This window comes from Triticum aestivum, chromosome 6B (genome assembly GCF_018294505.1).
Source record: "Triticum aestivum cultivar Chinese Spring chromosome 6B, IWGSC CS RefSeq v2.1, whole genome shotgun sequence".
NCBI lineage: Eukaryota > Viridiplantae > Streptophyta > Magnoliopsida > Poales > Poaceae > Triticum > Triticum aestivum.
The window spans coordinates 157,940,148-157,961,770 of record NC_057810.1 but is presented as its reverse complement, the minus strand read 5'-3'; the positions used below and the strand labels follow the sequence as shown (position 1 = coordinate 157,961,770).

The 21,623-nt window shown below is 43.9% G+C and overlaps 1 long non-coding RNA gene across 12 annotated transcripts; it reads right to left on the bottom strand.

Moving 5' to 3' along the window:
• Positions 1–8,965: 8,965 nt before the first annotated feature.
• Positions 8,966–17,283, bottom strand: LOC123136322 (uncharacterized). Of its 12 annotated transcripts, none has more exons than XR_006466767.1 (10): positions 16,971–17,282; positions 16,790–16,895; positions 16,645–16,709; positions 16,162–16,325; positions 13,063–13,172; positions 11,321–12,751; positions 10,768–11,191; positions 10,171–10,396; positions 9,751–9,811; positions 8,966–9,669 (listed from the first exon to the last, which is right to left on the bottom strand). It is a non-coding gene; the product is annotated as an uncharacterized lncRNA (long non-coding RNA). The 12 variants fall into 12 exon arrangements; XR_006466768.1 differs by having other exon boundaries at positions 11,321–11,429; positions 12,206–13,172; positions 16,971–17,273; XR_006466764.1 differs by having other exon boundaries at positions 11,321–11,478; positions 12,206–13,172; positions 16,971–17,272.
• Between the last annotated feature and the right edge of the window lie 4,340 nt (positions 17,284–21,623).

Genomic DNA, 21,623 nt, shown 5'->3' with positions numbered 1-21,623 from the left:
AGTTTAGTTCCTTTTATCATTGGTACATTTACAGGTTTGCAATCTTCCATAGAAAATCGTTTCAAAACAGTTTTGAGATAAGCTTTTTGAGACAGCCCCAAAACTTTACTTTCCTGATCCCTATGTATTTCCACCCCCAGAACATAAGAGGCTTCCCCCCAATCTTTCATATCAAAAGTAGATGATAACCAAGATTTCACTTCCATTAAAGTTCCCTTATGGTTTGAAGCAATTAAAATGTCATCGACATACAAAGATAATAATGCAAAGTTTTCTCCCACTATTTTGAAATAAATATAGTGGTCTCCTTCCATCATAGAGAAACCATATGATGTGATTGCAGCATCAAATAAGGTATTCCATTGCCTAGAAGCCTGCCTCAAACCATATATTGATCTTTTCAACTTACATACTTTATTCTGATTTCCTTTTTCCACAAAACAATCTGGTTGTGGCATACAGATTTCCTCTTTTAAATAACCATTTAAAAAAGTAGACTTGACATCCATTTGATGGAGATCAAGATCAAAATAAGCAGTTAGGGCACATAAGATGCAAATAGAAGTGAATTTTGCAACAGGAGAAAATGTTTCCACAAAGTCTATTCCTTCCTTTTGTGTGTATCCCTTAGAAACTAATCGAGCTTTATATTTTTCCACACCTCCTGAAGCATTGAGATTCCTTTTGAATATCCATTTAGATCCTATGGCCTGGCGGTTTTGGGGTAAATCAACAAGTTCCCAAACACCATTTCTTTCCATGGAGTTTAGTTCTTCCCGCATAGCTTCCAACCATAGTCCAGATTCCTCACAATCAATGGCCTGTTTGTAAGTTTTAGGTTCTTCCTCTAAAGACACTTTAGAGTGCACTTCCCCTAAAAACACAAAGTAATCATCTAGATAGGATGGTGTTTGTGTGTTCCTCCCACTTCTTCTAGGCATACTAGTTGAAGGAATTTCTTCCATATTAATGTCAGGGATTTGGCTTGAAAGATTACCATTAGAGTCATTTACTACTTCCTTGGATTCTTCATCTATCAATTCCACTCCAGCCCTCTTAGCACGACGAGGAGTGTCCTGATCTAAAAACATAGCATCTCTACTTTCCAATAACTTCTTATTGTTGGGATCATAAAACCGATAACCATTGGAAAAACAAATCCACTATTGGTTTTACGTCAAGAAATACGTAGAGTAACTCCCCAGTAGAATATCCAACAAAAATTCCTGGAGTGGTCTTAGGTTGCAGTTTGGTTCTGTTCTGGCTAGGGATTTTAATTTGAGCATTGCAACCCCAAACAGCCAGGTGCCTTAGTGTTGGTTTCCTCCCTTTCCAAAGCTCATAGGGAGTGACCTTTACTGATTTTGAGGGTGAATGATTTAATTAATGAACTGCAGTATGCAGTGCTTCCCCCAAAAAACTTAAAGGTAAATCCGAGTAAGCCATCATGGATCGAACCATATCCATCAACGTCCTATTTCTTCTTTTCGCTACACCATTTTGTTGGGGTGTGTAGGGTAATGTGTAGTGGTGTACTATCCCATGTTCTTTACAGAATTCATCCAAAATTCCGGATGTGTACTCTCCTCCTCTATCGGTCCTAAGGACTTTAATTTTCCCATTTAATTGGTTTTCCACTTCAACCTTGAAAGTTTTGAACATGTCAAAACCCTCAGACTTGTGTTTAAGGAGGTAGACATAACCATATCGGGAGAAGTCATCAATGAATGTGATAAAATACAGCTTCTGTCCTATCGTGGGTGTTGTCATTTCCCCACAAATATCTGAATGAATTATGGCTAAGGGCTCACTAGATCTTTCGGCTTTAGGAAAGGGAGCTCTAGTCATTTTTCCCATGATGCAGGCTTCACAAATTCCATAATCTTCCCATTTAAAATTCAGAATTCCAGAACTAATCAATCGTTTAATCCTGTTCTTTGATATATGTCCTAGCCTTAAATGCCATAGGTAGGATTCGGAACAATTGTCATTTCCGGCTATATTCCTCTCAATGGAGTGGTTTTCAGCAACTAGACTGTCCATAGCATCAATATTGGAAATATCTTCAATATAATAGAGGCCTTTTACACGGTTCCCTGATTGTATATATTAATTTTCCTTTTAGCAATATTTTAACCTTCCCATTGCCAAAGTTAACATCAAAGCCTGCAGATTCTAGTCTAGATACCGATATGAGATTTTTCCTCATACCTGGAGCAAATACAGTATTCTTGAGGAGTAATATTCCTCCACTTGGGAGTTTTAGATTATAGTCCCCAATTCCTAGTATATCTGCCTGTGATGTCGTTCCTAGATAAATATATCTAGTTCCCTTTTGTACTGGTTTAAATGAACAGAAAGAATTTCTATCTCTTGCAATGTGTGAGGTGGAGCCAGAATCAACCACCCAACTATTTGAAAAGGAAGTTGTAAATAGAGATTCTGAACATACAAAAACATGTGACATACCATCAGGTGAAGAATTTCCCCTTCTATTATCTTGATGCTTGGACTGGTTGTTGTTATACTTCTTATCATCTGGCTTCCTCTTCTTAGTGCACTCAGATCTGAAGTGTCCTTGTTCACCACAATTATGGCAGTTAAATTTCCTCTTGTCAACCTTTTGATTTGAGTTTCTTCCTTTGTAATCATTCCTATCACGCTTCTGATTTATTTTATCCCTCAAATCTGCCCCATATTTCCTCTTTTGCCAATTCCTCTTGCTTGAAGACTTGTCCTCACCAAGGTGTAGTTCATCATGTTGAGACCTTCTCTCTTTCCCTTGTGTGGACTTCCTGTCTTCTTCCATGAGTAGATGATGCCTAAGCGTCCCCGTGTTTAGCACACGCTCAGTATGACAAAAGGATATTTTAAATTGTTCCCAAGAGTTTGGCAAAGAGTTTAGAGCAACCATAACTTGAACTTCTTCAGGGAAAGGGTATCCAGCATTCTTTAGTTCCTCTACTAACACACACAATTTATTCAGATGCGCACTAACAGAAGTGGTTTCTGTCATCTTCGCAGTCAAAAACTGATTCACCAAGCTAAGAACTTTGATAAGTGAAACTTCTCCAAAATCCTTTTCCAATCTCCTCATTATTTTGCGAGCTGATTCCTCTGGTTCATACTCTCCGGCTAGAGAATCAGACATTGATCCAAGCATAAACACTCTAGCCTTTTTGTTGTCCTTAGTCCACTGAGTAATTTCCTCACGGTAGTTTTCCTTCCTCATCTTCAGCTTCATCAGATGGACGGGTAGGCTTAGATTGAGTTATGATATAATCAATGTTCTCAGCAGTGAGGAGAAACATAATCTTCCTCTTGCAGACAGTAAAATTTGAATCATCCAATTTACAAGATCTAAGTAACTCAGCAAACACACTGTTGGAAGCCATCAGAGGTGATGATTACCGTGGTAAAAATTCCAATCAACACTTGTACTTCCACGCTGACTAGTAGCAGCAAAAATTCCAAACAGCACTTGTACTACTATGTTGATTAGTAGCAGCAAACTCACGTGTGATTTGTAGGTTCCGAGCAGCCGGCAGCAGCTCGTGCAGCTTGGCTAGTTGTCGAAGCAGAGGATTTGGAGCAGCAACAAACTCTGCAGGTCTGATTTCCCGGCTGGTTGTAGACGAGTAGCCGGTCACGGCGTGGAGGACGAGGTGGGCGCCGCGACGGGTACGGCGAGACGGCGAGATCGGGCGAGCGAGGGTTTTCCCGATCGAGTGAGTTGTGTTCACGAAATCTAGGCGACTCTGTTCCAGACTTTGGGAGGAGTACGCAGCGGAAATTGTTTCCTTCCAGGAAAATAGCATCGAAGGATGATGTCCTATTTCCTATCTCTAAAAAAAGAGATTTTTACGGCCGTCAAAACTCTATGCAATTTGCTCCGATGCCAAAGTTGAAAATAACATAGCATGAGTATGTTTGTCTACCCTCTAATTTCTTCGCCAAGTCTGTGGTGCAGCTCACAATGTGTATATGAGGCTATAGGGTAGGGACATATTTATACTCATATTCCTGAATGTTCAAATCTGTATCCAGATAGAATTCAGTTAGACTCCTAATCGAATTAACCAACCATGATCATAACCGATTATTTTCCGAGTCAAATTCCTTCTTATCCCTAAGCACATATATGTGAGATATATGCCACGTTTAAATAGTATATGATTCCTAATTAAACGTGTAGACTTATCAATCTACAGAGCTGAACCTGTAAATAACCTAGCAAATTCCAAACCAATACTGTGCCCAGGTAATTAATTTCAGTGTACAAATACACACTGTATTTCAGTATAGTTTGTACTCAGCTCCTTGAGTAAATTTCCTCAAGTTCAATTGCAAATATTTGTACCAATCATTCATACACCAATTCCGTAAGATTCCATTCATCAACCAATTAAATGTAGTATATAATGTTTTGGAAGACACCAAAAATTCCTACAATTCTTCCTTATGTAATAAATGATGTAACTCTTTTGACTCTGAAATAAAACACCGATAGGCTTTCCCTTCAAAAAAAAAGAGATGTGATGGGTTAGGCACGTGCACCTCAATTTGTGGGGAGAGTTCCTAAATCTTGGTGAGGGCAAATGATAGGAGATTGGGGCTACTGCCCTTTTCTGGGGTCTTTGGGGTACTCTAAATGGTTTTGATTTTGAAACCAAGCTTAGGGCTCCTTTAATTCAAAGGAAAGTCATATGATTATTAGAGAAGTTCAATCATTAGAATTTTGTCCCCTATGTGTCTCGTATGATTTTTCTTTTTGAAAAAGAGGATATCCTTCGGCCTCTGCATCAGAATGATGCATGTAGCCATATATTATTTATAATGCAAAACCCAGCAACCGAACAACCTTGACCGTAAAAAGAAAGGAAAGCAAACCCTGAGGCTGTATACCTGACGACAGTAACTCCCCCGTATAGCCACTAACCCTATGTTACATAACACAATCAGAAACGAAAAATATACAACTCCTATGGTACGCCTTCAAGAAGGAATCATCGCACGTACCCTGATGATGACATGTCCACAACAAGGTTGAACTCTATATTCTCATTCCCAGAGCCAAGTTTCAATCCACTACCATCGGCAAGGACATGACGTAGGCGCGCGTCGACATACCCCGATCTGAGATCTTGTGAGAGGACGTGACACTCTTATATTGTGTTTTTTTATTCCTGTGTTTTAAGAATCCTATGGATCAAAGACGCTCTTATTAGGCACCCCGCTGAAGCTCTTCACAAAAATAAATTTGTCTTTTCACAACAATATGTTATTTACTTTTTTAACAACATTTCCTTTTTTTCTTTAGTAAAACATTATCGCTTTACCTCATAGACAGCGTGAGTTGTGAGGACCTTGTAGATAGCGTGAGCTACCTCGCAACTAAAAAAGGAAAAAAAAATCCTGGAGCATCCGGCATATGTCCTTTACTGAATTTTAAGCTTCGCAAACAAAAGCTGTCGCACAGCTTTTTTATCTGGAAAATTGAAAAAAAAAACTTTTTATATTAGAAGAAATATTACAAAGCCGAGTCTAAATCCGACACAATGCGATTGCTACTTTACCTCCTCAACTAGTAGAGGGCCCGTGCGTTGCCACGGGCTCTTGACAAAGTTTACAAGAGTTACATGTTAAATTTCACATGCATAAACAATATAACACAAACACAATTACTGAACAATTGAAGTCCATTTTGCAATGAAAATTGATAACAAAAAGAAAGACTAACGACATGTCCATGTAACAAACTGAGCGATGTTTCATCTAAACATCTATTACAAATTATCAATATCTAGATGATACACTTAAGAAATTCTTTAACAATATCAGGAAAGTTGTCTTTAGCTTCATTCCCACTGTGTTTGTCACTCATACATCCAAGCGGCGCCCAATAGACTCCGCAAAATCTAACCATGCAACCAGCTCAGGCTCCCCAAAATTTGGGCCACCCGCGATGGCCAAAATGTTATAACAGGCCGTACTTGTATAAAATATAGAAAACAATGATTCAGCTAAGTAATGTAACATATCTGCTTTGACACGCTTAAGAAATTCATGTATAACTTAGATATGTTGTCTTTGGCGTAATTCACATGGTATTTAAGCAAGTGTACAAAGATTGTAACTATCCCACACGAGCAATATATGTCGTTAGCATGAGGCTATTATGTGCAATATGTAAGAATATATATGCATTATAAAATACTCACCGTGCAAAATGGATGAAGCAATTAGGTAGATGAATACACTATCACTAATCATTATCTTTGATGTTATTACAAAGAAATAATACAAGTAATGATTTTCAAGTATTCAACTGTCCTGGCTCGTTGAAATACCAACCAATGATTTATATGTCGAAGTTAATATCTTTAGAATACCAACCAGTGATTTACGTGACCATATAAATGTAGCTTCAAGGGTGCAGGCATAATCTATCACGCGTGAGTCAAATTAGTTACAACCAATAAAAATGAAATGATCATAACCACAGTGAAATTAAGTACCTCGTGGGATGACCATTAAAAAAAATATTACAATGCTTTAGTTTGGGCTTCAGCAGGAAACTGGAATATAGCAAACATACACAGGCTCCCCTATCTGCTATATAGAACAGTTCAAAGATGGATGCTTATAGGACCGACTGGCATAAATAAGCAAATTGATGGCCTACTACCGATAACATGATGATGCTAATTGGCAGTCACGTACTGTACATAGGAGAGCAAAGAAACGCAAGCCTCGCAACAATCTTGCAAAGCATAGTCGTAGTAGACTGCAGTGAGGGGTGCAAAATGAACATCAGAATGCACAACATGTGGAAGAGATTTTTTTTCCTTTGTTTGACGACCGCTTGTGTGTTTGCCGTGCGATGCACCGGACGGTTCGGATACGGTGCTGCTGCACAGTATGTTAAAAAAGTTTCTAGAAAAAGAAAAAGCAAACTCACGTAGACTCCTGTCACTGCCTCACTCTCTTCCTCTCTCATCTTGCCGAACGCTCTCTCGGCGCCGTCACCCGACGGTTCGATCCCTCCGCCGCCGTACGACCTCTCGCGCCACTGCTAGGCACCGAGCCCACGCGCCGCAGATCCACGATCCTCGGCAGTCAAATTCGACTTGGATGGGCGGAAGAGCTCGCTGTCTGGATCTAGGTGGCACTACCTCCCTTAGAGCTGGTCGTGGGAGAAGCTGTCACGCATCTTGCGGCCTGCCGTCGCCGCAGGTCAGCTGCTCCCGCCGGCCGCATGCCCCACTCCCCGGCCACTGCGGTCCGCTGTGGCGCTGCTGACTCTCCTGCTCGTCGCGTGGTGGCCTCATCTCCCTGGTCGCCCTTCTCATTTGCATCTAGCCACAGCTCTGCCTCCTTCCTCATGCCGCTCGAGCTGTTCCAGTGAGGCTACAAAGCAGTCTACTACTGGTGAGTTTCCATATTCTGACATGGTAGATTCCTGATTATTGTTTGGTTGTCTATTTCTTCGCCTTTTGTGGTGTTCGTTCAGGTTGTATATAATCTGTGTTCTTCAATTCGGTTGATGTTGAATGGATCTGAATGAATGAATGGGGGAATTACCTAATGAAAATTCAGGCTACATGAGCGTCTATGCATTTTTATTCAGAGTTCAGGCAGCATCAATTACTTAGTAATTGATTCAAACAATTGGTCCACACTCAAAAGCTATCCTCGTGCTTGTTCAGACCTTCAAGCGGTCCAGTGTGTAGTACCAAATCAACTGAGTGATACATGGTGAACTATTAATAAATGTTGTTCGACAAGAAAACTGAAAACAATATACTCCTACATGATATTTGATTTCCGTTGGTTTCATGAATTATTGCTGATAGCTATAACTAGTAATTTCTCTTAGGGTGATAATTATTAATTTTTGGATATACATGAACTAATGAATACAACCTCTAATATAATTGTACTGTTTGATTTGCTTCGTAATTTGTCTCTTAGAGAACAGAAAATAGCAGTAGTGAAGGCCCTAGAGCAACCACCTGTAAAAAAATTAAAAAGAAGGGTAATTGGTACTAAAACAAAAACGTTCCATGTAATGTGAATCTGGAGCTTACGTAGCTTGAGAGTTTAGAACTTTAGAAGTAGAGTGGAGTTTGGAAGTTAACTGAAGTCGAGGGTGGGGTGGAGCTCTCTGAAACACACCCTAAGTCTAAAATGTAGTGATCTACTATATGATTACAATTGCCTCACTCCAGAGTTACACAGTGGTACGTAGATACCAGAGGCATCTCATACCTAGCTTTTCTAGTATATAAAAGCATATCAGTACCCTTTTCACATTAAAACTGGAGCACTGAGATCTTACGTTATTTGAAACTGGCTATCAGGCTTCAGGGCCTCACATATTCTCACGGCGCTTTCTGAAGTGTAACTCTATAAGTTACTAAGTTGAAATCTGTTCTGTCAGCACTATTTTATCATGTATGATATTTTTTCTTTCTTTCCAAGAAATTGTCTCTTTCCTTGTTTTGGAACTGATATTTTATATGGTTGCTTGACAGTATGGGGCAGAGCTATTTACTGGTCTGATTTCTCCTGGGTATACTCTGCTTTCGGGTGTCTGATTTGATGACAAGAATATTGTGTCGACGGTCAACCTGGACTGTAAATTGGAACCGGAAGCAATAGCTCTCCAGGCACGCAATGCAGAGTATAACCCCAAGGTAAAATCATTATCCTAATGCATTCTTCAGGATGTTTGCTTTTTCTCTTATTGGGCTTGTGATGCTATAGTTCCAAAAAACATCCAAATTTTATCACTTTGCTAGCATCCTTTGTGAATCCTGCTATGTAGACGGTGGATAGCCTGGTAAAAGAGTAGAGACTTTGTACATGGGTTCTTTTGTGTACCCTTCTGAATTTGTGCTCATTCGCTGAGAAAATAGAGAAAAATAGCTTACCAAATAGTTTTGATCCAATGGTGAGTTGAGACTCTCTACCTGACCACCTTTTCGGCTTTAGCATGAGGTAAGGTTATTCAAACATGTAAACGGTCAACTAATAAGCTGAAGGTACGTGGACAAAAAAAAGCATACAAGACTACTGATTAGTCCTTGCATACTGGTATGTTGTACACTCTAGGGGACCCCCTAAAGGGACATATTTGGAATGTAAGTTTTAGAAAATAAAAAGGAGGCAATTATTATTGGTTAACCCTACACCTACCTATGGAACGAATGTGCTGTATTATATGTCTCTGTACAAGCATGGTTAGTTCTCAAGTGCACATAAAAATTCTGACTTGGATGAAAACATGCAGCTAAGAAAAAGAAAAGGAACAAGTTATGACTTAGGAACAACAGATTGCAGAAAAGACCAATGCATTCTCAAATTATTTGCTCCTTCTGAGCTAAAAACTCCCTGCGGAGCAAATGGTCGAGCTGGCCGTAGGAAGGAACACACCAAAACATGTCAAGAAAAGTGCATTGGTAAAAACAAAACAAAAAGAAAATATAGGAACAACCAGGACGGGGTTAATGGTTTGGGAGCTGAGAGAGTTGATGGGAGGGACAACCGGAGAAGCAAACCTAGCAGAAATTCGCATCTGCTTTTCCAAGATGATGTGCTGCTCGGTGGATGATCATCATCATGCATCCAATGTAAAGGTCCTCGATCCTTATATGCATTCAATTTCTGCAAGTTCAAAAGGTAGTTCTATATAATCACTAAACAGAGGCACTAACGTGATACTGAATTTATAGAATAAGTGCAGACCCTTTGTTGAGTCCTCTGCAATCTCAATACTCTGGATCCAACTAAATGTTCTTGTCTTGCCCTGCAAATATATACATGATTCAGTCTATTTTCAGAAATTAGGATTTCTATTTTCTATGCGATCCACATAGAACATGAGGAATCACCTAAGCTTAGTTGTTGTATCAGACCCAGAACATTCACTAATGCAGTTAAATATCTGTACAAATATAAAGAACATAACTTACAACTTCATGGTTCAGTATATGGACAAAAAGACCCATGTCTAGAGATCTAGAGAGAGAGGAACTAAAGGCAAACCATGAACCACGTCCAGCTCCTTGCTCTTGCTACGATTCGTGTTCGACCCACTTGCGTGCACCAACGACCTCATCCATGAGACAAGGGGGGAAAGAGAGGGGGAGGATGATAGAGACAAACCTGAACCGCCTCAACCTTCTTGCTCCTGCTGCTCTGACCAGCAAGTCTCCCTCCACGGCCGACCCCGCCCACATTCGCCACTGCACCAACTCCGCTGCTTTCCCCGTCAAGGCAGAGCTCCTGTGCATGTCTTGTTCGGAGGGGCTCTCCGAGGCCTCGAGGTCCTCATCAAGATCTCATCCTCCGAGTACTTCACCCCATACTTTTCGCCTACTGTTCTGTACACCTGAATTAACATTCAGAACACAAGCCATATTAATCAAACCACCATATGCATACCCAATTAACAGAGGAAAGGGAGATTTTTATCAGTAATTCGTTATGCATGGATAAACAAATCCACACAACCCAGAAATGAACAGCAGAAACAAATCTGCCCAGGTTCTCACAACCCGAATCTACGAACATACACGAACGAAACGGGCTACGGGAGCACGGATCAGGTCGATCCACACGCCACGCATTGTCTCAGCGTGTGCACCGCATAGAAAACATGCAAGCCTCCGTCAACCATGGGAACGGCCAGCAGAATCGAGTGGAACAAACAGAGGAACATGAATTGGAGCTGCGGTATATGGGGGAAGGGCGTAGGCCGACCTGGGCCATGGACTCGGTGGGGGCGAGGATGGTGCCGGCGGCGTCGACGAGGATGGCCTTGTGCGTGATGTCGCCGTAGATGGCCCGCCGGTAGTCGTAGTACTCCCACGCGCCCATCGGCTCCCACCTCGCGCCGCCCGCCCCGACGACCGCCTTCGGGGCCTCCGCCACGGCCGCCGGCACGCTAGAGCCGGGCCGCCGCCGCCACGGTGGCCGAGCGCAGGGGTGGGTGTGCTGCACAGGGGTCGGCAGGTGTGGCGGCGTGGCTGTTTGAGGGACCATCTCAAATAGTGTCAAATATGTATTTTCTTAGTCCTGCTGATCTTGGTTAATTTGTAATAGCTAGACCATCATGTTTGAGGGACCATCCCAAGGGTTTGACTCCGAAGAGCGTTGCAACATGCCATGTAGCTTGGAAAACATACTAACAAGGGTTAAAATGCAAACAAAAACGTAGTGTCAGTTTACAAGAGCAAGTACTCGGAGTACTTGAAGTATAATCCAGTTAAAGTGTATTGAAACTAAGAAGAACATGCACATGACATCCACGCACCTGATCAATCTTCATGTCAAGCCAATAATCGGTAAACAAACACAAGGCCAACAGAGAAAATCTGAACCAATGCTCCTGCTCCTCGTCCTTCCCGACACAATATCTACTGCTGGTTCAAGAAGTTACTCCTTTAGAATGAGGACCTATTTTTTTTTAAACTGAGTTTTTTCACAAGCAGAAAAAGAAAAAAAATATCATGTAAGATAAGAATAAAATCTACATCTTGGGAAATTAAGTATACATACAACAGAACTATATTTCTGTGACAACAGTATTAACTTTGTTGGGAGCTTGAATACAAATATTCATGTTGCTTGTTCCTCAGGCAAATAACAGAAAATGGTTAGAAAAGTTAGGATATGTTCTATTTTCATGTGACATTTAAAGGTATGATCATTAAAAATACATTGTTATGACCTAATCCTGTATGTATTAAAGAAAGAAAACAACCCTGCTTAGTCACCAATCCTAGAATCCTATGATGAAAAATTTGACAAATAACTACAGAAACCAACTATTGTTCATGGAACTTACACCTGACATCACTATTTGGTTTTAGAATTATTTCATGAGGGCAAAGGTAGAGAATCTATGAGAATCTTTTGAGCTACTCTCAACCTTGTAAAATAGACTAATCTAATATTCAGGACTGGATCAATTTCTCTACAGAAAAAGATTTAAAACCTCCCCAAATGTAGAATGCTAGGATCTCCCCCATCAACTGCTCCTAAGAGAAGATGCCATTGAGACTCAATACTAATTAAGTAGTTCATACAAATCTAATGCAAACCAAAAACAGATGCATTGCTGACATATACAAGCATGGGGATAATGAATGGCTGGACATAATCCATCCATCGATGACTCATCCCTTGGTCTAATTACCTTCTGACGTTGAAGGGCCTGATGATGCCAGGAGCGCCGGCTCCACGGAGGACGCAGCTACTGACGCACTTGGAGGTGCACCGAGCCGCCTCAGGCGACCCCAGGTGCTTGATCTGCTCCGCTTTTCAGTTGCCTTATGCTGCTTCGGGCTGGGATGGGCGTCCTCCTCTCACCGCCGGACCGACACGCCAGCGCACCAACGCCCGCGTCATCAGTCCTCCATCCCCCTGGGGTCTTGCCGCTTGAGGAAGAGGGTGAGAGGGGCAGGCTTGGGAAGAGAGAGGGGCTCTACCAGATTCGCCGCCGCCGCCACCGCCAACGATGTCTTCGCCCGTCGTCGCCATCCTTCTCCTCCGCCGCCGAGAGTGAGAGAGAAGGTGGGGGCCGGGCAACGCCGGGATCGGGGGAGCAGATTGGGGGCGGGCAGCGCCGGGAGCCGGGGAGGAGGTCGGGGGCTGGCGGCACCGAGCGGCGGCGTAGGGATCTAGCGGTGGTGGTGAGGGGACGAAGGGCGGCGGCGGCGAACGAGGGCACAGAGTTGGGCGACTGTTTCTCGCTCGAGGGCAAGAGACCATAAGATTGCTCAATCAGGAATAAAATACAGTTAATACAGTGTCCAACATTTTTTAATAATCAGCCTATAGGGAATAAGTTATTTCCCCCCTATATGTTATAACTGTCATATATGTATACATTCGATGATTCCCATCTAAGAAGTATGCAATGTGATGAAAAAGAGTAAGATCATCAAGCAATAACTGTCAATTTGTCACCTTACCAATTCAATCATAGTCACTATCACTACAATTAACAACAAAGCACATTTAATCATCCTTAGAGAAGTAGCATAGACCAACCTTTTCAACTGATTCTTATCGCAGGAGGGTCCAAATTCCTGGAGCTAAAACATCGCGGCGTTAAATGGCAGTAACACTATTCTTGGGCTCAAGATGCTACTATGGTTACCCTAGAGGACAAGTAAATAGGATTAAAAAATGTCTAATCATTAATTCATTGGCAGTCAGCTAGTATTTCTGAACTTAAACCCTCCACACTCTCGATGTGAATCACAAATGACTTTGACTTAAAAGAAAATGTTCTGAATAATAGTTACTAACAAAACCTATGAGCCAATGTTTTTACAACACCATTGAAAAGAGTTCAGAGTTTAAGTATGTATGCCACGACACAGAGACGATGCACAGGTGGTCACTATCACAAATCAAAAAATTATAGCAATTTAGTATCACTTGTTTGAACTGTACAAATCTCTGAAAGTATGTATAAACTGAGAACTCCTAGAGTTTACTATTATCAGAAAAGCAGCAGGTACCAGTGGCCTACATCCATTGAAAGGTTACACAGATTGATGTTGATTGAAGAAATATCCAACAACGTTGGACTAATCACCATAATCTAGCGAGCTTCTATCTACTGGGCAATTCAGAAATAATAAAATGAAACAAGAGCAATCGGAAACTACATCGTCCGCCAACACTAATCAGATCGACACAACCCGACCATCAGCATTTGTGTGAATGGACAAAAGTTACGGTAACCCTGTCTGACTTATCTTCAGTTTTTCACATAAGGTTATCTTTGTTAAGGAGTATTAGTATTGGTCTAGGAGTCCTTATTAGTCTATGTTTAGTTTCCTTGCACCTTAAGTCATGTGTAATATATATATGCCTCTTGGGCCTTCAATAAAGATAAGTTGCTTTCCTAACATGATATTAGAGCCTAGGTTTAGGTCTCCGGACGCCGCAACTCGTCCTTGCGATCCACTATTTTTTTTTCTCGATCGATCTGTTTTTCTCTGGATCGATCTCGTCTTCCATGGCACCACCAGCCCCGCGATCCGCCTGGCGCCTTGACTGCTCGCCCAGCTGCTTCGGCGTGGGCACCTCGTGGGCCGCTACCTGCCCCTGGATCGATGGCGGCTGCCTCAGATCGGGACCATCGCCTCCTGTGCGCTCGGCTGGGGCGCTCGGCTGGAAGCACCTCCAGGCTCCAGGAAGACTCCGCTCCACGTGCAGGCCCGCCCGTACAGCTCCAGCAGCCTGCGTGTTGCTCTCCTGCAGCTGCAGGCTTCTGTCCGCACACGTTTGCCTGCAGCTGGATCTCATCTTGGCCAATGCTGCTGCTTCCTGTCGACCGCGTGTGCCCCTGCTGGCTGGCTGCTGCTCTGCTCCCGCACGTCCATCTGCGTGCCGCTGTTGTTCCGCTGCCCTTTGCTGCTCTACTCAGCTGATGCGTTCTGCTAGCCTACTTGCTAGTTGATGCGTTCCTGCTAGCCTATTTGCTAGCTGCCGCTGCTGATCTTTTAGTCATTGCATTAGTCTGGCATGTGCTTTTTCTATATTTTTCTGCTGTGTCCACCAAATCCGTTGATATTTTGTGTTTCTCATGTCATGCGAGTCCACCAAACTTTTGTCCGTCAGCCTTTTTCTGGTCATTGTCCTCTCTATAGGATTTCTGTGGCCTCTCTTTGCATTGTTGATCTAAGCCCATTCCCTTGCCGCCGAGCTTCTTTCGCCGTTGGTTTTCATGAGCCATGATTCTTTAAGCAATGCTTTATTCTCTCGATGGACCATCTTCTTTCGACAACCCATCTTCTCTTGATACTTCTTTTGTATCTTCATTATCCCCTTTGGCGACTCGACAGGTTTTGAAGACTCTTCATGCTACGACGACACTCTCAAGACACGGATTTGGATTATCATTTTTTTTAGTATTACACTTCTTCAAATGCAATGCTATTGCATACGCTTTGCATTTGAGGGGGGGTGTTAAGGAGTATTAGTATTGGTCTAGGAGTCCTTATTAGTCTATGTTTAGTTTCCTTGCACCTCAAGTCATGTGTAATATATATATGCCTCTTGGGCCTTCAATAAAGATAAGTTGCTTTCCTAACAATCTTTACTTAACACAAAGCGCATAGATAAATCAACTAAATCAGAATTTCTCAATGGACGGAAGTTATAAAATAATGTCTGAAATGAATGCACAAAAGGAGCATCTCCAGAACAAATAGGTGCGTAAAGTACATCAAAAGAAAAACGCTTCGTGTGCATCTACAAGTCAAATAAGAAGGCCTATCAGCTCCTACATACATGAATACAAATAGGTTACATTGGGATTAACTATCAGCAAGTAAAACCAACATCCAAGGGAAAAGTTGAACAAAAGCTCCTTCTACCCTTTAACAAGATCATTCTGTAAATCAGAATTTATTCATTATCTTTCTACCCTGGCTCCAGCAGTTAGTGTTACTCTTGGATGACTGTAGAAGCTAGCTGACTGAAAAACCACACCAGTACAACGTTGTGTGCTCAGTCCACTTTTTGTTTCAGTAATTTACACATTATCGATTTTGTTCAGTTAGCCACTAAATGTCCAGCGGTTATCCAATAAAATGTGTTCACTTTGGGAGTCAGTAGCAGTTAGTGTGTATAAGCTCTGGGAGTTAGCTTGCATCATGTAGAAGTTCGCTCTTGTAAAAAAAAAAATGGAAAAATAGATCAAAACATAAAACTACGATTGTGAACATCACTTCCTTCGGTCGAAATCGCTCCAGTAAAATCTGCAACTACATAAATTGTTCATTTTGGGCAACATATTATTTTAGAATTACAAGAATTGCGTATATACGTTTGCCATATTGTGCACCCTTGTATGAATTGTTCCACAAAACAAAGTATAAATTGTCATAGGAAACATCATATGCTAAGCCATCTTGGTGCATAACACACAAAAAATATGATTTTATTTGTTGGATGTGACATAACATAGATGGCTCAAATTTCAGGGGCTTCTATCTACTGAATTCAGAGTATAAATTCAGAAACAATAAACTGAAACAAGAGCCATCAGAAGTAGCACCAATTCAGAAAACAATAAACTGAAGTAGGGGCTTCTATTTTTATCAACTGATTAGCTTTCAAGGGGATACATACCTCTGGTGTAGCCACCACAGGCGACATAGAACGGCTCAATGGATGGATGTGCTTCTTCCACCGGCAAACTTGGCGGAGGTAACATTGGAAGTTTCTTCGAAACTCACAATGATTCATCACACAAAAAAAGTAGCATAGCAGCCATGTAGATATCATATATCTCTCTGTTAAGAAGAAATAAGGAATATTACAAAGCTTAAGAGGAAACTCGCCTCTACCACTTTTGGGTTTACACAAGTGTAATCGACTCGCTCACTAAGAACTTACATGGCATTTTTAGTGTAACTATTTTATGAGCTTACAAATAAAAGCACAAAAATGAAAATAGCACATCATATATACACTGTTTGTGTTTGGAAGGATATCAATTAAATAAAAATAGATCTGTTAATGGACTTGTTTGTGTAGTAGCAGAATTTTGTTCAAAATAAAACTGGACTTGTGCTAATGGGAGAGACAGAGAGTAGATGGGGGTTGCTTGACCTATCTTGGTGTAGCAGAGGCGTCATCCGAGGAGGTGCTGCTGGCTAGGGTTCCTCCCTGTTGACCTGCGTGGGAAGGGAAGGAAACGAGATGAGGAAGGGACGGAAAGGGGAGGGGAGGGGAGGGGATGTGGACAAGATAGAACCTTGAGGAGCTGCAGGTCCATGGCGTCCTCCACATCTCCGTGAAGAAGCCCTTGACGGCGGCGACCATGGTGGATGGGGAACTCCCATGGCGTGCTCCATCTGCATCTGCAGCAGAGGACATGAAGAGAATGTGAGGTGTAGGGGTGGTGGATCCCGGCCAAGAAGGAAGGAGGGACGAACCTGGGCCGCCGGAGACGCGCCGGTGAAGCCCTGCCTGAAATCCTAGCCATGGGGGTAGCGTTTCGAGCGGGCGGTAGAGACCGGGAGCGGAGAATCTGGCCGGAGGGTAGGGAGGAGCGGACCGTGGGGAGTTCGGGGGTGTGCTGCGGGGCGCCGGAGCTCGCCGGAAGCTGCCGGCGTGGGTGGTGGTGGCGACGGCGAGGACTTGAGCGAGAGGGAGAGGAGGCGAGCCCGTACTCGTTCAAGACCAATGCCGTTTTTTCGCTGGTTAATCTTCGACGGTCTGTGGCCTGCGGTTTTTCAGTTTTTTTTTTGCGTTCATCTCAGATGATAAGAACGGGAGGTTGCGCGGGTGCGGGACTTCATAGCGGGGTTTTTTTTAGTTTTCCGCGGTTGGGAGGGAGGTGGGAAGTAGTACCAAAGAAGTACCAAAATAGACCGGGTTAGGTGGGACGAAAATAAAACCCGAAACGCGACCTACCAACTGAGACATTAGGAGTAGAGACAGAGACAGAGAGTAGATGGGGGTTGTGCTAATGGGAGAGACAGAGAGTAGATGGGGGTTGCTTGACCTATCTTGGTGTAGCAGAGGCGTCATCCGAGGAGGTGCTGCTGGCTAGGGTTCCTCCCTGTTGACCTGCGTGGGAAAGGAAGGAAACGAGATGAGGAAGGGACGGGAAGGGGAAGGGAGGGGAGGGGATGTGGACAAGATAGAACCTTGAGGAGCTGCAAGTCCATGGCGTCCTCCACATCTCGGTGAAGAAGCCCTTGACGGCGACGACCATGGTGGATGGGGAACTCCCATGGCGTGCTCCATCTGCATCTGCAGCAGAGGACATGAAGAGAATGTGAGGTGTAGGGGTGGTGGATCCCGGCCAAGAAGGAAGGAGGGACGAACCTGGGCCGCCGGAGACGCGCCGGTGAAGCCCTGCCCGAAACCCTAGCCATGGGGGTGGCGTTTCGAGCGGGCGGTAGAGACCGGGGGCGGAGAATCTGGCCGGAGGGTAGGGAGGAGCGGACCGTGGGGAGTTCAGGGGTGTGCTGCGGGGCGCTGGAGCTCGCCGGAAGCTGCCGGCGTGGGTGGTGGTGGCGACGGCGAGGACTTGAGTGAGAGGGAGAGGAGGCGAGCCCGTACTCGTTCAAGACCAATGTCGTTTTTTTCGCTGGTTAATCTTCGACGGTCTGTGGCCTGCGGTTTTTCAGTTTTTTTTTTGCGTTCATCTCAGATGATAAGAACGGGAGGTTGCGCGGGTGCGGGACTTCATATCGGGGTTTTTTTTGGTTTTCCGCGGTTGGGAGGGAGGTGGGAAGTAGTACCAAAGAAGTACCAAAATAGACTGGGTTAGGTGGGACGAAAATAAAACCCGGAACGGTGAGACATTAGAAGTAGAGATAGGCTGCTGATCGATCGGGTCTAGCAGATACACGAGGCAATTGTAGACATAGATGGCATCTCCATGAGAACCTCGCCAACCTCTCCAGTCTCCACGGATCAGGCCCTCCTCGTCGCGCCATCTCGACGAGACCACGCCGCCCACCACCACCATGACGCCTCAGCGATCAACCGTTCCACCCTCGCCCAAACGACGCCCCCATCATCCTAGGTCAACCGCCGCGGACGCAGCCAGCAGCACAGAGATTCCATCGACTGCCGGCGCCGTCTCGTTACCAGACGAGATCATCTTCGACATCCTCACCAGAGTGCCGGTGAAGTCGGCGTGCAGATTCCTATGCGTCTCCAGCGAGTGGTGCGCCCTCATCTCCGGCCCGGACTTCGTCGCCGCGCACGGGTCCCGCGGTCACGCCGAGCCCCTCGTCGCGGTTTACTCCTTCCGAGGGAAGGGCACCGAACTGCGGCTGGTGGGCATGAACGGCGGTGTTGTGCGTGTGATCCAGGACGGAGGCGGAACCAGGAAGCTCAGCGGTGGCGACCTCATGTGCGTTGTAAATGATCGTTTTGGTACACACGTGGTTGAGCCGGCCAGCGGAGATGTGCTCGTGACCTGCCCGAGGCTCGACATGTCGTCGTCGGAAATGGAGCCGCTCAGCGCCTGGAGGTACATTTGCAGGTTCGCCAACGTCGCCTTCGGCTTGGGACGCGCTGTCCCATCGGGTGAGTACAAGTTAGTCCGTCTCATGGACAGCGTGAGCTGCGAGGTCCGCGCCGTAAGAGGCGACACCGGGTGGAAACCGGCGCCGTCGCCCCCAGCCCGTGTAACGTGCAGCTCGAGCTGTGTGGCCGTCGTGAATGGCGTTCTGCACGCCTTAGGGTCACGCGAGAGAGACCGGAATATATATTGCTTCGACCTCGAGAGCGAGAAGTGGAAGACCAAAATTGAAGGCCCACCGATTGAAGCTGTCTACAAGTTGTGGAACAAAATTTGTATGACCGAGCTTAAGGATACTCTTTGTATGGTTCAGTCGAAGGCTCAACTCATCGACATATGGCTTCTGACTGATCCAAATAAGGGCTTTTGGGACAAGATGTATGCAATTCCTATAGATCCACAAATCCAATTCTATAACCTTTTGGGGATGGCACATGATGGTGAAAGGCTGCTCTTTAAATGCTCTTTTTATCACAAACCAGCACAAGCTGTGCGAATCTACAATCCTTGCACCAACGTATGGAAGGATGTCACGGAGACATCAGGCACCTTTCCTTGCGGAATCAGTCTTTGCAATTTCTGCTTAGGTAGTTTTATCTCGGCCCAGACCTAGATGCCGACATAGTCAAATTATCTCCTTGCCCTTAAGTTTGTAGTATTGAATAACAAGCACAGTGGCCAGTGCAAGTGCACGCGCAACCTCTTAAAATGGCGTCTTATTATTGTATGAATAAATTTCTAATCTTTTGTTCAAATTATAGAAAATCATTTGTTTTTCATTTTGGCACATTATAGAATGTTCACGTATTTAAGAAAATTTCACGAATTCAAAAAATGTTTAGGGGATTGGAAAAATGTTTATGAATTAAAAAAATCACAAATTTGAAAAATATTTGCAGCTTTTTTAAAAAAAATCATCGGTTGGACAAATGTTCACGGATTTGAAAAAAAATCAAGTCTTTGAAAAAGGTTCCATGAATTTGAAAAAAGGTTGCCAATTGTTTTTACAAAATAAAAAATATTCATGAACTCAAAAACTGTCCGCATATCTGAAAAGTGTTCATGACTTTGAGAACCTAATACCGTTCAACGCACTATGGTCAGGAATACACCTCTTACATGGCAGAGGTTGCCCAAACTTTGCTTCATAAACATAATTAAGGAAAATAAGACCGGAAGTATAGAGGAACAAATCAACATACCAAGTGACAAGAGCATGCCTAACAATACGATAACCACCACCACATCCAAGATAGGTTAAGATAGGCAGAACCGCTAAATGGTAATCCACGAGAATGGGATTGAAAGGGGGACACCCGAGAACACACTGAATCATAAAGGGAACAACACTCAAGAACTAGATCCAATCACACATGCACTCTCCACGCAAGATGCAAGTCAAGATACACAAGGTCGAGACACAACAAGGGGAAATAGATAGCTAAGGTAGTTATTCCCAAATCCCTAAGGGAGATGACATCTTGAGAGGTAGATCTTCCCCAAATCTAAAGGAGAAATCGGGGCCTTGCTGATTCACTTGGGCAATCCTTTTCCTAGTAGGGGGGCTTGATGATCCAAGTGAATCCTTCTCCAATTTGGAGGTCTTGTCCCTCAAAGAGGAGATACACGGAGCAAAGCTCTCTCAAGTAGTTTAATCATGCGTTGCTAACCCTAGAAAGTGCAGGGGGTACGGTATATATAGTCTAGGTAGGAAGGCGTAAGCTCTGGGATAAGATACATGGCAGTTCGGCCAAAAACTGCATGCAGGCAGCCGACCAGATAGTCCAACCTAATTTAGGTCGGACAATCCAAGCGTTGTGCGCTTCGGTGTTGGCTCGGGCGTCGGGATGCTCCAAGTAACAGGTGGCCGGACAGTTCGGGCGTCGTACGGGTATGTTTTTGGAGCTTCGGTATGGCTGGTTGTTTGCCCGAACGATTGGTTGGATGGTCCGATCGCCTGTCTTTGTCCACCCTGCCTCATCCTCTTCTTGTTCTCCTTTCTTCACTTCCGATCCTTGGGCTTCCTTTCTTGCTTCTCCATGATAGTTGCCTTCATGCCTAAGTATGCACAATGTTTCAGAATGAGGTAGTAGTCATGTCTCATAAGTCTGCATAAGGAATTTGAAGAGGAGTGAGTTCACCTCGGTTTTGATGACACGTATGCGTGCTCTAATCATCGGTCCATTTTGGGACTTGAGGTGTTGGTGTAATCCATGATGATGTCCATGGGGTGCTCTGCACAACTAGAGACTAGGTCGGTCTGTTTCCACCATGTACTTAGCGAACGAAAAAAGGGTTGTTGTTTCATTTAACCTACGAAACGTCAAGAGCGGTGGCATTTCAGGCTTTGTCATGTCTACACGTCAACAATGGTGCTCATGACATAACTCCATGGACATTGACATTTTTATGTCCAGATGAAACGCCAGGGGGTTGGGCATTGCAGAAAAGGGTAAGAACATATTATTCTTTTGAACCGGGTCTATTTGTGCTAAACTTATTCTTAAGGGCTAAAACAGTGATTTTGCCTGTCGGAGGAGGTGTC